Source organism: Canis lupus, chromosome 10 (genome assembly GCF_048164855.1).
Source record: "Canis lupus baileyi chromosome 10, mCanLup2.hap1, whole genome shotgun sequence".
NCBI classification, from domain to species: Eukaryota; Metazoa; Chordata; class Mammalia; order Carnivora; family Canidae; genus Canis; species Canis lupus.
Genome location: NC_132847.1, coordinates 33300188 through 33312717, shown reverse-complemented (window position 1 = coordinate 33312717; position 12530 = coordinate 33300188). Strand labels below are relative to the sequence as shown.

At 33.9% G+C, this 12530-nt stretch overlaps 1 protein-coding gene across 18 annotated transcripts in view; it reads right to left on the bottom strand.

Annotated features, from left to right (window-relative positions):
- LOC140641448 (uncharacterized) overlaps nt 1-12530 on the bottom strand; it is a 167458-nt gene that overhangs the window by 79160 nt on the left and 75768 nt on the right. For 10 of the 18 annotated variants that reach the window (XM_072841346.1, XM_072841337.1, XM_072841348.1 and 7 more), the window contains one exon: nt 6721-6784. The exons of 1 other annotated variant lie outside the window; for it this stretch is intronic. The gene's annotated coding sequence lies outside the window, so the exon portion shown is untranslated. Of the gene's footprint in view, nt 1-1002; nt 1249-3024; nt 3173-6720; nt 6785-12530 lie in introns of those variants that run through there. 7 more of the 18 variants (XM_072841339.1, XM_072841343.1, XM_072841342.1 and 4 more) reach the window with 2 other exon arrangements.

Below are 12530 nucleotides of genomic sequence, written 5' to 3'. Positions count from 1 at the left end.
CCAAGATTAAAAATAAAATGAGAGTCTCATGGCTTAATTCCTAAAGAAATATCAAGACATGTTATATAAAAAACAAACAAGCAGAAACGAACACACACACAAACAAAATATTTTCCTAAATGTAAATACTCAGGAGACTTTAAAATGATTTTTAAATTTTTCTATAGAGTAATAATGTGTCCTTGCCAATAAGGTAAATAAACACATAACAAAAAAAAAAAAGAGGAAGAGTATTTTGGGATACATAAAATAAATTTATGTTGTACCAAATGGAGTATTGGAATGAAAGATGGAAGAATAAAACCTGACTCACAGTTCTTGCTTCTGAATAATTAGAGGAATAGTACAAACATTATTTGTTAAGTGAAACTAGATAGGAGCAGTTTTTCCTGAAAGAATATGAGTCTGATTTTACAAGGAAATGAAAATTTAGATGCAAAGTGTGGAAGTGGTGTCAGCATCGGAGATTTAGATTTAAGAGAAATCAGTTAACATCTGAAGGCAATGTAGTGATGTGGAAAGAACTAAATAAAAAGTTTGAAGAGTTATTGCCTTTTCTTATGTTACTTTTTTTTTTTCCAAATTTACCTTATGAAATAGTAGCAATCCCCAATACATACACCATATATCATCGAAAACAGACTCAGAGCTGTGAACTCAACATCTCAAGTTGTAAGAGCAAATAAATGCTTAAGACTCCAGGACTCTACCTGTTTATAATACATCATTACAGTATAAAGAGCTGTTCAAAATTAAGGAAAAGACCTAAAGTAAAAATATTGTTATTTAAAAGGTTCAAAAAGTATTACTCAAATAGATAAAAGAGCAAAGAAGTGATACTACTTAATGAGTCACTACTTGAAAGACTAGATTTAAAAAATACAGATCTTATAAATAATATGATTCAAAGGGAGAAGGATGATCATCAAAAAAGAATGATCATCAACATATATCTAAACAAGTGTTTAGAAATGAGAGCATATATAGATAATGATACAAAAGTAATGAAAATCTGATTTATTTTTGAAGAGAACGATTTAAAAGTTGACTACATAGGTTTAACGCAGCTACGGGTGATGACATTTGTATAGTCAGGTCTTAATGGAAACTTTCCACACGGTTATTATTGAATACCAGGCCACCAACCAGCCATGGGCAGTTGTGAAGTCTGTCTTCAAATCCAGATGTAAAGCTCCTTCTTGATAAAATTCAAGGCTTGTCTATGTAAACAAGTTAAATTGAAGAGTCCTGTAGGGGATAAGTTTAATTTACTTATTTACCCTTTGAAAGATGCTTTTAAAACAAGAACATATTTTTTTTTCCTTCTAACGACCAGCCTTTTAATGCAATGGTATTATTTCATAGCATGCTGATAATGTCAGTAACTGAATGTTAAGACCAGAGTTTGACATGGATAACTAGTCTGCTTGTCTGCAGAATGCAGAAGACATACTTGCTTTGATCTGTGCTGCATCTGAAACATTCTGGCTCTGACTCCATTACTTCTTCTGTGATTTGGAAACCTAGACATGCCTTAGGATGTGGGGAAATGATCTTCCCATGTGATTCACTAGCCTGACAATGGATAATAAAAACTTGATACAATTGTCTTATAGGACAACAGAATTACAGTAACTAAAGCTGTTAGAAAAATAAAAATGAGCTCCAATTAATATACTTAATATTTGTGTGTGATTGCAGAAGAGTGAGATGGAAAGGGAAAGCATTGCTTTGAAGGAGCAATGAAGGAAGGCAATTAATTTTATCATTAGTATACATAGTGTAATTTTAATAAACATAAAGCAGATATTTTTATTGTGCAAAGTATAATAAAAACAATACAGCAAAGGAAACAACAGGAACAAGAAAACCAACATATTCTGAAATTAAAAACCTAAAAGTTACTAAGATTAAAAAATGTAATAAGCTCTTTAGTTTTTATATGTAACTATAAATGGAGATGAAAAAATCACGTAAGAACAAAAGAAATTCTGAATGTAGACCAAAAGACTTAGAAAACTTATTAATGTATTTAATTTTAAAAAATCATAAAGCCTTTTTTGAATTATGCGTAGTCTCACTTAGGCAATATTAAAATGGTTTTAAGAGAGGCCAAGGACTCTGAGCATAATAAAATAAAATTACTAAAAACAAAGACCAGCACAAAAGCTGGATCTTCTCCAAGAAACCTTGCCATGACAAAGTAGATCAATTTTTAAACTGAATCTACTCTGCTAGAATGTCAGCCAATCAGATTTAACATTTTCTTGAATATGCATTACAGTTTTAGAGAAGCAAAAATACGAAGCATTTATTTTATCAAGTTGAGAAATTTTCTTGAAAATCTCATTAACACTACTATAATCGTATTTTGAGATTTTTCTAACCTATAAGATGCTATGAGTGATAGTTACACTGGGTCATTTCTGGCCCCTTATTCTATAAGTATCAATGTATTACTTAACATTTGTTCAAATGTATTTTCACATCAATGTATTGCAAAGTAACTTTTTCTTAAAGTTTGACCTAAAATCTCGAATTAATAATTTTGAGAAAAAATACAACTTGCTAAAAAAATGACATGCATATTAAATACGGCTAACTTGAAGCAAAAGACCAGTTATAAAAGTGTTTATGTTATTTCCATTCAAATCCATTATTTGTTCAGGACCTTCTATATATCAGGAACAAAGAGTTTTATGATGATGAATAAGGCTCTATTTATGGTATCTACTCGAACTTTCATTACAAATAACTGTTTTTTAATTAGTCATAAGATTCATGGTAACTAAAAGCTTACATACTTTTCTGTTATTTCTCTTATCCAAATTAAATCTGAGGAATTAACTCCCTTTTGAGATTTATATTTTTCATCTTTTATTAGAAAAGTTTCAAAAAATATAGAGCAGGTTAAAATAATAAAATTATCATGCAGACTCATCAATTAATATTTTTCACATTTCCTTTAACATCTATTTCTATCTCCCCATACACATCATCATCATCTATTTAAATTATCTATACCTGGGATCCCTGGGTGGCTCAGCGGTTTGGCGCCTGCCTTTGGCCCAGGGCGCGATCCCGGAGTCTCGGGATCGAGTCCTGCGTCAGGCTCCCGGCATGGGCCTGCTTCTCCCTCCTCCTGAATCTCTGCCTCTCTTTCTCTCTATGCCTATCATAAATAAATAAATAAATAAATACATCTTTAAAATAAATAAATAAATAAATTATCTATACCTACTTATTTGTCCATCCACCTTTGCCTTTTTTGTTTTATTGAATCATTTGCAAGTAAGTAGTCCATATTCAAATTTGTTGAATCATTGTTCACTCAAAAATCATGTTACATTTGGTTATTTAAGAGTAAGATTATAATAAGTCTTTAGATTTTTAAATGTAATATAAACATTTCTACACTATTCATTTTTTTCAAAGATCAAGATAGGTGTTTTTTAGACTATACCGAAGTCTGGATTTGTCTGTTTTTATCTTTGTAGTGTTGTTCAATAAGTTCCTTCATACACTGTATTTTTTTTCATACACTGTATTCTTAATGAATTGAATACAGGTCTAAGATGGGATCAGTTTCAGATTACACATTTTTGGCACAAACACATCATAATTCATTGGCTAGTTCACTGACCCTCATGAGAAGTCATTTACAGTCAAATTGTCCTACTACTGGGCAACCCCGGTGGCTCAGAGGTTTAGTGCCGCCTTCAGCCCAGGGTTGATCCTGGAGACCTGGGATCACGTCCCACGTCAGGCTCCCTGCATGGAGCCTGCTTCTCTCTCTGCCTGTGTCTCTGCCTCTCTCTCTCTCTCTCTCTGTGTCTCTCATGAATAAATAAATAAAATCTTTAAAAAAAATTGTCCTACTACTAATCATGTTAAGTTGGATCACTTGTTTCACTGGAGACAGTGAGATCTTTTCATTGTACAGGTTAATTTTCTCCTCTGATATTAATTAGTAACATTTAGGATAATGCCTAACCCAGTAATGACATGTGCCTGAATGATTATTGCTTTGAAGGGTAGATCATACAAATTTTCTTAATTCATCTTGTTCCCCCCCATTTATTAATAAATGTTCTTTACAAAAAACTAGAGTTAATCTCATACTTTATCTCATCAACTATGATAAACTGCAATGCTCCATTTTTAAGTAAGACATAAGCTTGATTTTTTCTTTAACGTTTCTTCAGTAAGAATTTGTGAGTCATTTATTTTCAGTTTATTTATGATCAATATGCACTTACATATATTTATATATTTAGTGTATTACAATTAGAGTAATATGTTTTTTAATGCTTTAAATTGTAACTAATTTTGCCAGAGAGCTCGTCAATTTGACATTTGTGCCTCAAATTTAAAGGATTTTTGCTTTTTGATAGACAAAATATATCATGCTTTTCTTGAAATTTTCCTATCGTATGTCTAGAAATATCCATTTTTCCAAGAGGCCCTGAACCCTGCTAGTGAGGTATGCAGTGGCCAAGTCTTTTCAGCCTTTACCTTTTCATGGTAGAAATACTTCAGTTTTCCCCATCAAGAAAGATGTTAGTCCAAAATAATGTATATGTGCTTTTTCATGATAAGAAAGATACTATCACTTAATATATTATTCTGCTCATGTGTGTTGATCAGAAATGGGTATTGAAATTTGTTGAAAAAAACAGAAATTTGTTGAAAAGTTTTTCAGCTTTTATGCAAATATCATAATATTTTCCCTTAGGTCTATTAGTAGAAACACAATTTTTTTCATCCTCTATTTTCTAAGTTGTAAAACCCCATAATTGTGTAACTAAAATTTTTTTAAATAGCTTTTGGGGCAAATGACAATACCTATATCATTTTTATAAATATAAAAAAGTAGAATAAATAAATTATGATATTTTGTGTTTAACAAATAAGATCTATCCAATTAGACCTCATTTGTAAATTACATGGAACCCATTTCCTGAATAAAACACAGAACAATTTTCATTGTATTTAGCATATATAGATCATAAAGCATAATTTATATTACTAAAAACTGTCCTCTTTTGTTTGACTATTGTTTTATACTTTGGAGGTCTGATTCTCAATTCACAAATTGTATTTATTAAATATCTTAGTAAGTCTGATTAAAGTTATCATCAACAGCAACTGAAACTAAATATAAGAATGTTTATATCTATAAAAGTTTTATATGCATATACCTTTTAACTCTGCAAGTTCACATTTAAAAAATAATAAAATATGTGTGCAAAAACATATGGGCAATAATACTCACTTTAACTTGCTTTTCATATACCAAAAACTGGGGATAATTGATTTGGTCATCCAGGACTTCTTATGTAAATTATAGTGTATATAATATAGTGTATATAATGGAATACTATTAAACTGGTAAAAATGATAATTAGTATGTGTTCACATGGAAGGATCTCAAAAATACAGTAAAAAGGAAATTAATTTTAAAATAAGTAAAGTATTATCCCATTTGAAGATTAATAGGTGCCCCTATAGATTTCTGGGAGAGGGAATTTGCAAAAAAATTTACCCTAAAAAGTGGAATTTGAGTTGATAGGAAAGAAATTTTGTGTTTTTTTTTTTTTTTTTAACTTTAGGAATATTTTTAAGTGTACACATATTTATTCTCTACTGAGCAGTTTAGGTAAAATAATACATGTGCAAAGATGTATTATTAAACGTGTTTGAATTTAAAATAAGCATAGAGAAGCCATGATTCAATTTTTATACTCACTTAAAAATTTAATTTTGTCCAAACAATTAGATTCAACACATTCCAAGTTGTATAAGGTTTAGAAATTTTGGGCATTGAATAGTCAATTCATTTCTTTATATTCTCTTTGGGTTGTTATTCCTCAGAATCACAGGATTCAAGTTAAAAATAATGAATAGTTTGGGAATGCACCATGCAGAGGAGAACCTATTTTGTCCTTCGATCACTCTTGTTTCAGTATGAAAGGTATTGCTCTAGGGAGCTAAGCAGAGGAACTAAAGAGTCCTCGGTATGTTCCTACTATGCTTTATAGCTACATAGTCATCAGATGTATTACTGAAATCCCATTGGTTAGAAATGTTAGATTCGATATCTGAATGTCTAGACTTTTCCAGCACATTTCAGAATGAATGCTACCAAAGAGCCAAATTAGGCTATGAGGAGCCAAACTCAAGTTCAGAGGCAGCATATACATATATAGAACCCACTGAGTTCCCAAATAATCTGCATCATAGATCCTAAAAGTGAAATGAAGCTCATAAAAACTTTCCTCTGGTAATAACTTTCATTAGCTTCCCTAGATCTCAAACTTTTAAAAAATGTCAGTCTCTTGCTCTCCCTTTTGTGCCCAAAGTAGATGTCTTTAATCAAGTATCTGTTTTTTTACTTAAAAAAGAGTGATAAATGCCTTTTAATCTAGTTATTGGATATACACAATCATAATCACTTTTAAATAACTCCTATATTTTCCAATCAAAGGTGGGTGAAATAAGAACATGTTATGAATTTTAAATTATGAGATGTGTTCCTGGGGAAACAGATAGCTCTTGTGTGATGTAAGAATAGCCCAAACCTAAATAAAATCAGGTTATGTTTATTTGAGTAGTATTAGGAAAAATAATTTGATTGAATGTCTAAGCTGCCATGCAGTTTTGGCTTCAGATGGTACATTTGGGAACCACGGTAAATCACAAAAATATGTAAACTCTTACTTGGTAATGGGCTTCAGAGACCGCAGAGTGCAAGGCCAACTTTCCTTCTAAGTATCACTTATCCCTAAAGTATGTCGGAAAAAAAATGAGAATTTATTTTAAACATGAATATTTTCAGTGAGAATGTTACCATTTATAAAACTGGCATAATTAGAAATATCTTCTTTACACTAATTCTGTCTTCTGCTTTGCCCTCTGAACAACAGAATCAAGTCTCTCAATTACATAATACAATACATTTAATAGCTGAATATTTATACCTTTTATTCACTTCAATGCTGCAAGTTAATCATCCTCTGATCCTTAAATAACATTCTATTAAACATGATACCCAAACTCTTTGGTGCTTATGTGTAGAGCTTTCTTTAGACCTCCTTTTCTTCTGTTTTTCAAATTCTTGGCCACTCTTAAGAATCAAGATATGCTACTTTTTGCTCTGTTACAATAACCACTTTAAAATATTACTTTTTTTAAGGATTTTATTTATTTATTCATAAGAGACAGAGAGAGAGAGAGAGAGAGAGAGGCAGAGAGGGAGAAGCAGGCTCCATGCAGGTAGCCCTTAATCCCGGGTCTCCAGGATCAGGCCCTGGGCTGAAGGTGGCGCTAAACCGCTGAGCCACCCAAGCTGCCCTAAAATATTACTTTTTGTCCACTCTAGCATAATACAAATTTCAGAACATCAAGAACTCTGTATCTAATTTAAAATTCATTCTTCACATGACTTTTTCTTTACTTTCAAACAAATACTCCATAGCAATTGTTCTCAGTTTAGTTCACAGACCCATGAACACCCTTGGACACTTTGAAGGGATTTGCAATGTCAAAATTATTTTAAAATAATACTAAGATGTTACATGCCTTTTAGTGCATTGACATTTGCACTGTTAGAACAAAAACAATAGGAGACAAACATGCTGACATCATTCCATTAATCACAGCAGTGGCATCAAAGTATACTATTTATCATTTTAGTTTTCACCACTATGCTCTTAAAAGAAAAAAAAAGACTATTTACCTTAAGATTGTCTTTTTAAAGCAGTAAAGTTTATATTTTATTCAATCTCAATTATTATTCAATGTAATGACACAGGAAACATATATAACCAGGAAATGATAAAGGAAAGAACCAATAGCTATGACCAATTCTGAGTTGTGATCATGACAGAGATGAAGTGGAGAAAACCGTAATTCAAAATGAATAGTTTAAGAAACTAAGGAGCTCATGTTTGTACATCCCCATAAGGAGGCTGAGGTCATTGAGGTGGTGACAGAAGTAAAGAAATAGAAGAAAGTGAGGAAGAATACAAAATACTTTTCAGTATTTGAAAAGGGTGATGTTGATACCTAAGATGTTGGTGAATGGCAAGTTAAAGAAAGGCTAATTTGCCTTTTTGTTGTTTTAGTGGCTGGTTGATATGAACTTCAAAGAAGCTGATGTTTTGAGAAGTAGCTAAGATAAATGGTTTGCATTTTAGAATGGAAAGCAGGAAAAGACCTACACTATCTCTGGTATATAGTTTAAAAGAATAAAAGGGATAAAACATCTTCCACTAGGGAGGCCCACAAGAGAAATTGCTGTGGTTTATGTATACAATGGAATATTACTCAGCCATTAGAAATGACAAATACCCACCATTTCCTTCAACATGGATGGAACTGGAGGGTATTATGCTGAGTGAAATGAGTCAATCGGAGAAGGACAAACATTATATGTTCTCATTCATTTGGGGAATATAAATAATAGTGAAAGGGAATAGAAGGGAAGGGAGAAGAAATGGGTAGGAAATATCAGAAAGGGAGATAGAACATAAAGACTCCTAACTCTGGGAAACAAACTAGGGGTGGTGGAAGGGGAGGAGGTAGGGGGATGGGGGTGAATGGGTGATGGGCACTGAGGGGGGCACTTGATGGGATGAGCACTGGGTGTTATTCTGTATGTTGGCAATTTGAACACCAATAAAAAATAAATTTATTATAAAAAAGAAAGAGAAACTGCTTGCCATGGAGCAAGAGAGCTCCCGTTTTCACTAAGAGTGAGAAGATTAAGGAAACATCAAGAGAACTTGAGGTCAGAAAGGATTTTTTAAAATCACATGTCTAGGGACTCCTGGGTGGCTCAGCAGTTTAGGGCCTGCGTTTGGCTCAGGGCATGATCCTGGAGTCCTGGGTTTGAGTCCCACATCGGGCTCCCTGCATGGAGCCTGCTCCTCCCTCTGCCTGTGTCTCTGCCCCCCCCCATGTCTCTAATGAATAAATAAAATCTTTTTAAAAATATTAAAAAAATAAAATCACGTGTCTAGAGAGTTTGCAAGGAGATGGGGGTAGGGCATTTTATGAGAATATGAAAATATGAATGTTTTCTGAATAACTGATGGCCTGAGATGAACAGGGATAAAAGAGATGATAATATAAGTCCTGATCAATTTCTTGCTTTAAAGTAAGCAGTTCAGTAGATTCAAACTGTGGTCCTGAACAGTTAGCATGAGGAGCTCACAGTAATTTCTCTCTCTGGAAGCTATTGGAGATACATCTGTGAGGGTAGGAAAGTGAAAGAGCACTTTTACTGGTGGCAGGGGGAAAACCACTTTCTTTCCTGTATCCTGTGTGTCACCTTCATGTGCTATTGAAATACTGCAAGGTGAAAACTGTTCTTTTTTTTTCCAGTGTGTCACTGCTCCTGGTGGTGACAAGTCCCTTGATGTGATGTAACAGAGTGGCTGACAAAGAAAGAAATCTTCATGGCTCAGATCAGTGAGGTAAATGAACATGGTTGGAAAAATAGGGCCATGATGCACTTGATTGGGGGCTGAAACTTGGTGCTACTATGCAGTGGCTTACTTATGAGATGCTAAGGATGAAATTGAAAGCAATGAAGTGATATTTAACAAGCATGGGAGCATGACTCAATGAGGAGTCGAAATCAATGAGGCAGAAACAGACTCCTCTTGAAAACAAATGAGGCAAATATGGACAAACTCCCAGCCCTTTTCAGGATCCTTTTTCTGCTCGCAACTAAGTCAGCCAAGCTGAGTTCTAGTCATATTTCTTCCTGCTCTGAATTGCCTATATTTATGTCCAGTTATGGACATGAAAAATAGCCTACTAGAAGCATAATTGCCCATCCTCCTTACTCCTCAGCCACAATTGCTGTTTATAGTGCACTAGTTCTAACTCAAAATGTGCTTAAATGTCATCACTCAGTCAGTGTCTAGCCTAAACCAAATACATCATTCCATTTCTCTTTTCAGAATATTGGGTTTGGAGTAAACAAGGACATTAGAGAGGACACTGTGCTAATGGATAGGAGTAGAATTCAAACAAAAATATTAGAATCCAAAGGAAATCTTCAGGCCAAAAGTTATGTTGTATTCCCAGAAACAGTTTTGCAATTTCATAAGGCTTCTGAGAATGGTATTTGTAGTTTGGTTCAATGTTAAGAGGCCATCCCAAAAAATGATTAAAAAGCGTGGGATGAATTCATTGTTTTGTGGCAAACATTCAAGCAAAGGTGAGGGAGTTAGTGTCTTTAGAAACAAACTATGTCATTTGTAAGAAGACAAGAAGAAGAAGGCAATTCATTGTAAAGTTCAGGGTAAAAGTTCAAATTCTTTAGCTGGTTTTCAAGGCTTTCTATGATCCACTGCCTCCTTCCTCACTAGACTTATTTCTCACTGAAGGTACCAGCCATATAGAGATAGTGTGCACTCTCCTTTGCAACTTTTCTCATGCTGTTCTCAGCATGTAATGCAAACTTCCATAGCTCAGGATATGAAAACCTTACTCCCCAAAGACCACCACAAATATTACCTCTGCTCCCAGTCCTTATAAGATCATAAATCATTATAAGAAAAAGGCTGAGCTTTTTTTTCCCCTCTACACTGGATCTAGAACAGTGCTTTGAATTTTGAATTAACATGTATTGAATACCTTCTATGTATTTTGAGATGATGTGTAACATGATAGGACATATGGACTTGGAGACACGGGTCTGATAATTAGTTCCGCCTCCACTATCTACAAATTCTGACTCTTGAGAAAAAATTAGATTCTCTGAGTTTATAAAAATGATAGCATGTCAGGGGTGCCTGGGTGGTTAAGCATCTGATTCTTGGTTTTGGCTCAGTAATGATCTCAATGTGATAAGATCAAGTCCCATGTCCAGCTCCATGCTCAGCACAGAGTCTGCTTGAGATTCTCCCTCCCTCTCTCCTCCCTCTGCTCATGCTCTCTCTTTCTGTCTCTCTCTAAAATAAATAAATAAATCCTTAAAAAGTGCTAGCAGGTCAAATGAAATATAACCTACAAAGGATTTTACCATAATATAATACTAAATGATCAATTAATATTAATCCTTTTTATTTTCCAGCCCCAAATAATTACTCAAAATAAAGCAAAAAAGCAGTGCTTGATTGGCTCAGTTGGTTAAGTATCTACTTTCAGCTCAGGTCATGACCCTAAGGTCCTAGGATTAAGTCCCAATTTGAACTCCCTGCTCAGTGGGGAGTCTGCTTCTCTGTCTCTGCCCCTGCTCGTGCCCTCTCTTTCTCTCTCTCTCTCTCAAATAAATAAAATCTTTTTTAGGGTTGCCTGAGTGGCTCAGTCAGATAAGCATCTGCCTTTGGCTCAAGTCATGATCCCAGGTGCTTGAATCAATACCCATGTTGGGCCCCCTGCCTGTGGAGAGCCTGCTTCTCCCTCTCCTCCCCACTCATGCACTCTCTAGCTATCTCTCTCTTTCTCTCAAATAAATAAATAAAATCTTTAAAAAGCAAAGTTTAAAAAAAAGCAAAAGAGTAATTCAGTACTCTGAAAATAGATATCAAGTATGGCTAAGATTTGAGACAAAGTTGTAGAGATGGCATGCCTCTGAGAAGAAAGAAACTTCCTACTCTTCCAAATCCCTTTTCTCTCCCTAGCATTGTAACAGGAAAAATAAAGACTGGATACAGTATTTCTCTTTTTTTTTAAGGTATTTTATATGCAAGGCCTATATTATGCATATAACTTGGGGCAACGATGGCATGACACCACCTCTCGGCCTTGGGGTGTGTTTAACTTTAGATAAAGAAAGGAGTGATCTTATAGTCCCTTAAAAGACAAAGAATATAGTTCTTAATGACTGTAACATCCCTTATGATTGTGTTAGTGTCAGTGAATAAAGAATATTGGGGTGACTTATGGAATCAGTTATGGAGTTGTAGATGCAGAGATAACAATGATGTTTCTTAGTAAATTTTATTACTTAAAGAACAATTACTTTGGGAATCCCTGAGTGGCTCAGTGGTTTAGCACCTGCCTTTGGCTCAGAGCATCATCCTGGAGTCCCGGGATCGAGTCCCACATCAGGCTCCCTGCATGGAGCCTGCTTCTCCCTCTGCCTATGTCTCTGCCTCTCTCTCTCTCTCTGTGTGTCTTTCATGAATAAATAAATAAAATATTTTTTTTAAAAAAAGGTATTAAAAAAAACAATTACTTTTAAGGAAGTTATATTTTTAAGGATATTTCAGATAATTATAATTCAGAATGGACTAGTTTAGAGCTCAGAAACAGATGCCAAGTAAGAAATGGAGTAGTGTTGTAATTTACCACTTAATGTTCTCATTGATTTTAACAGTGATTAATTGTTAATCACTGATTATTTGAAATGCTAATTAGATCATTTTGTTTACCTGAGTTGAATCAAAGTTTATTGAACAACCTTGATATTTAATGTTGATGGGTAAACAAAATATGGTATCATCATTCTCTCTTAATCTAAATATGTAAAATTCTAATACCTGATTAATTTGACCTATGTAATAGTTAGA